We start from the raw sequence: 5,571 nt of genomic DNA, 5'->3' as shown, positions 1-5,571 counted from the left end.
TTTTAAATTCGCCTTTTAAATTCAAGCTAGAGGTTTTGGGCTTTCACATGACGACAGCCATCATTTAAAAATGAAGACTGATGTTCGTCTACATTATACAGTTAGTAGATAGTTAGTTAGTGTTACTAAGTGTGCGGCTGCTGTGTTGTGGGTGTGTTGAAGATTGTGTGTTGTGACGGCTATTGTTTAATGACTGGCTTGATGGCAAAACTTACATGTACTGGTCAATTCCTCATGGCCCGCCGTGGCCATAATTATTTCTTTCTTTTCTTGCTCTCGCTCTCTCTCTGGTTGGTTCATATGACGCTGGCTTGTGTCAACACCTCTGTCAATGTAGACCTTTTCTTAAGTCCTACCAAGCATGTAGCATCATCCTTCTCTCTCTCTCTTTCTCTCTCTCTCTCTCTCTCTCAATTATGTGTGACAATTAATCATAAACTTATATTTGTAATCGTTACAGCCCTACCATTTGGTGTAAGAGCGTGTGTCCTTATTATGGAGAGAAAGTGTGGGTACCTGAGGAATAAAAAATAACATACAAAAGATAGCGGCAATACAAAATGCCATCCTACAATATTTAATACAACAATTACGTTTCGAAATACATTTTAAACCCATGTCCTGCTTTCCTTTTTAAATATGCTTTATTTAAATTATTCATGGCACTCATATTACATTGAGTTTGGCAGTACAGTAGTAAGGAATTACAATGCACACACAGAGTGTTGGTATCAGTTTTTCTGTCTTGAGTCCAGGGTTCTGTCTTTTCAGTTCAGTTACTATTTGTATGAAGACCACCTCTCCAGAGATGGCCCTCCTGATCACTCCTGGTGTTTCAGATCTTATTGACCACAGTGCAAACCACAGCCCAATAAAAGTCTTGTTCCATAGCAGACATGTTTTTCGTCAAAGACTCCATACAATACTGCATTATAAGTAACGTTAATGTTAAAAACCGATCTGTGGCATTTTTATAATGCATGTTCAATTTTCTCTCAGTTCATCATTTTGTTTTTCAGTGTGAAAGCAAAATAAGTGACGTTACACTTTAACCCATTTTGTTATACGTTAGCTATTGAAAAATAGCAGATCTACAAGCTCATAGCTTGTAGAACTTGTAGGTCTGCTATTTTTGAAAATCGTAAAAATGCGGCACAAATCTTTGAATAGGTATAGAACGTTTTTGTTTTTTTTCGACGTCAGGCCTGAATGGGTTAAATGGATAGATCTAGAACCTGGCAAATCAGTTTGCATGTGGACCATTTTTTTAGGCTATAACTCAGAAAACCCCAGACCACAGAAAATCTACTGCATGTTCAAAGTTCAGGATATTTGGGTGCAATTGAGGATTTGAGCATTTTGAGCTTGAGGTCAGAAAACCAGACCATTAATGTAAAACTGTTCTTAAATGTGGGGTGTCTGAATGGAGACCTGTCCCCCTTAACAAAGCTACAGTATGTGGCTTGTGAAGAATGGATCGAATATTTACTTCAGTGACCAATGGGGCAAAATAATTGGTCATAATTTGTGTTCACGGTTCATTTCAAGCAAAGTTTGGGAGTATTGCTTTCTATTGATTTGTCTTTGGCCAACATGTATAAATTAACAGCCCCTGAATCGGTTTAAACTCAGTGGAACAGAGCCTTAATTAGTATAATTGGTAACAAGGAAGTAACATTACACGTACTGTAGGTATTTATATCAATTTATGTCAATAAATAAACAAACAGCCCACATTCACTCTGTGAAGCTTTCAGTTCAAAATAATTGAATTGTACAATATTCACATTTTAATGCCATTCCTTTCCTTCGTAACGTGCTGCTAACACTATCTGTGATTAATTTGTTTTCACTCACAAATATCACCTGAATCTATGCAGTGGAAACCCAGCATGTTCTGAGCACAATTGGGCTTAGTTGTGGGCCAGTGGGCCTATTTGGATTCCACGCTGGGCAAGACCTACACTGTTGTTGAGTGCTAAAAACGGAAGTGCTGGAATTTGGCGGAAGCGTAAAAATGACAACTTCCAGGGGACGTTCAAACGCTGGATTTTGTAGTCTGTCCTTACTTGACAGAACCAGAAGTACTGTACATCTCAGTCCACCACTGAGTTTATGCCAGGTCATTCCTGCTCCAAGGAGACTGGAGTGAGGATTAGAAGGCATCTCTGAGGAGTTATGAGCGAGGATACATGAGTGTATCCTTGCAGGAAGACTTTGCAAGCTGAACAGCTTGATGTTAATGACTCCACCCCTACAGCTGGCAATGTTATGTAATGTGTGCAAGCGTGTCTGTGCCGATGTGAAACTGTACCGCGGCAAAATAAATGGTGCCAACTACAAACAGTTCTTTCATTGCTATCAATGAGCAGGTTCTAAGCCATGAAGGTGAGGTGTAGTGCTCAGCTGTGTTCAGAAAAGGATTTCACGGATCAAGAGGGGTTTCAATGGATGTCGCAACATGACACTTCAGAAGAGATGATGTGCACTTCTTTAAAGCAACATTTAGCAAACAACAATAGCTTCCTTGTAGTGGAAAAGGTGTTGCTTTGTTTGGATATCAGAGAAAAGGCGTTTCATAACTATGTTTTAGACCCCAGCTTTTAGTAGGGTTCCCTCGCTCTCTCTGCTTCATCATTCTTATTATAGGCTAGGTAGGAACACTGTGATCAGGATTCTTTCATACCCGGGTCTCTGGCAGCCGCACTAAAGCCAAACATCTTATCCATTACCCTAGGCCGGGGATCCCCTTCATTATTAGGCTCTGAGCCACAATACACAACTGTCTCATTTTCAGGTGGTCTGTTGTCTCACTAAATGTACTGTATTGGCCAACATAACTTAATCTTGCTTGATGGTTATATATATTATTATTTTTACAGCTAGCCTAATTAGCACAGAGGAGAGCATTATTTACTCAGCAATACTATTTGGAGCATGCAAAGAAACAAGAGGGGATCAAACAGCATATGTAATGTGTCATTACAACTGACTGGTGCAAGACTGTAATTAACTAGAATTGAAAATTGCTCTGAAACACTGATTAACTGCAGAAAACGCAGTGAAAATGCAGAACAACAGTACCTAATCTTGACTGGTGTAGTAGCCAACATGGAACCTTAGTAATCACAATACTGTCCACCACAGAAAATGACGAGAGAACCTACAGTCTCATTCACATTATATGAATAATTCCCTGAAGTTAACAGGAGCTGTCCATGCTGGCGCACAGAAACACCTAAATGAAACCCACCCACAATTCATAACATTGCCTTCAGCTGTGTTTACCTGTCAATTTTGTCTTCTGTGAAAAGGGTGTACTGCCTTCAGCACAACACGTCTCCCCTGCCTTGATGTACCAGCATGCTAGCCATAGATGTGAAGTCACATCTGCATCCCAGCACGCTACAGCCACAATGTCAGCCCTGGGATGCCACAGGGTCTCGCCATTCTTCCAGCTAGCTCACAACCTCCCCCTAGCTGTCCACTGCCTACCCTCGCTAGGAGTTTACAAATAAGATGTAAAAACTGGCGAACAATGGCAGTAAATTCACCGACTCCATCCTAGCCCTCAGTGCCCACACTGTACATCGGCAGGTGTAAGGCTCATACATAGTCTGGATTATCGGTGGTTAGGTGACCACCGAACTACAACATGACGTCACGAGCCGCGGTAAAGAGCAAACCACTGCCACCACTCCAGCCCTTCTCTCTGTTTTTACTCACCACCGCTCAACGTTATTTCAACTCTGGTGGTCAGCTCACCACCGGAGCGGTGGTCACCACACACACACACACACACACACACACACACACACACACACACACACACACACACACACACACACAACCCGTCACTTCTTTGGGTTGTGTCATCAAGTACAGCAGGTACAAATTGTCACACCACTGCTGAATCTGATAAACAATGGCAAACATAACTCGGGGACCTTGCTATGGCACAGATGGTCCCCTCACCACCACCAAGACATCCTGACAACAATGCCTTAACGTCCCCAATTTCTCCTCCTAGAAATGCATTAACAAGGTGCACACGACTTGGGGCTTGTTAAATTGAATAAAATTTGCTTTGCTTAATGATAAATCATTAGCAAACAAATACGTTTTCTTTCAGTCATTTTTGTATCTTGAAAACTACTGGCTGGATTGCCATGGATTTTACTTTCATTCACCACTGATATGGTCTTTCCTCTAGTGTCACCACTAGGTCCTTAGGCCAAAATGTCCAATTGCACACACAATATCTTAACATCTAATGGGCAGATCGCCATGAATCATAATGTGCTCTGCAAAGATGAGCCCTACTGATTCAGGTGACCTCATGACCTTTCATGTAGTGGGCCTTTGGCCCAAATTTCCATTTGCACACAAGATATCTCAGAATCAAACAGACAGGTTGCAATGAAACAGGCTGAGCACATCCTTGATCCCTGCAGGGAATGTCCTTTCTTTTAATGCATCCCATAATATACAGACCTGCACAATATGTTCTTGTTTTGTGATTTGCCAGAGCTCCTCTTTGGTTACCGGTATAGGTTTACAGGATGTGTTAGAAGCATCAGCTTGAAGATTATTATGTATTGCTTGTTGCTTGTTGAAATGTGAGCTGAATGAATATACAGGATATACATCTTTCTGGAGATGTGGTGGTCTGAATTCTACATTTGTTTTAGTATTAACAAGGATCTACCTTTTCGTATTTGTCCCGTCCTCCTAGCATTGGTCCATAGCGCTAGAGAAGGTCTCCTTAACGCTATGGTATAGCCTCGCATAGTCAGACTTAATCTGTAGCACAGCCTGTTGACTGCTGCAAAAAATATATATAACAATTTTGCTACTCACCAATACAAAGACGGTTTTGTGGAGTCGAAACATATATACTTTCCCTAGTGGACAGTGTGGTGGGAGGCTCAGAGTGTGTCCACTTTTTGCGAGAAAAGAAAATATTTCACCGGAAGAAAAACTATGTTATAGTTACTCCACTGCGCCCTCTACAAATCTTGTCAATCAAAAAATGCCATTGACCAGATTTTGAAACAAAAGGTGTATTTTATGTGTGTGGTGGGGGGCTCAGAGTGCGTCCACTAGGGGAAGTAGGCTTTCAACTCCACAAAACCGTCTTTGTATTGGTGAGTAGCGAAAGTGTTCTTTTTATTTTTGCAGCAGTCGACAGACTGCAAGCACAGCCTGTCATGCATGCGCAGGAAGGTGAAATTAACATAGCATTAAGGTTCTCCTAACGCTATGGACCAGAGCTACATCCTTCCCAACAAATTGTTTGCTGGGTATGTAAATGTACCCACAGGATGTGCATCTCCATCCAGGTTTATAGCATCATACATTTTTTGTTGATGTGGAGGCCTGTGGAGGCTGCAACCTTAGCAAATGTTGTGATTCTGTGTGTGACAGGTGGACTATATCATGAGCAAATCCACAGGCCTCATGTATAAACCATGAGCAATTGAGCATGTACTAAAAGTTTGCATACACAGGTTTTCTAACACACGTGGAATGTATAAAATGTTACTTGACGTGTGAATGCCTGCACCAATC

Source organism: Protomyctophum bolini (genome assembly GCF_963924005.1).
Source record: "Protomyctophum bolini genome assembly, chromosome: 15".
NCBI lineage: Eukaryota > Metazoa > Chordata > Actinopteri > Myctophiformes > Myctophidae > Protomyctophum > Protomyctophum bolini.
This window is presented reverse-complemented; position numbering follows the sequence as displayed.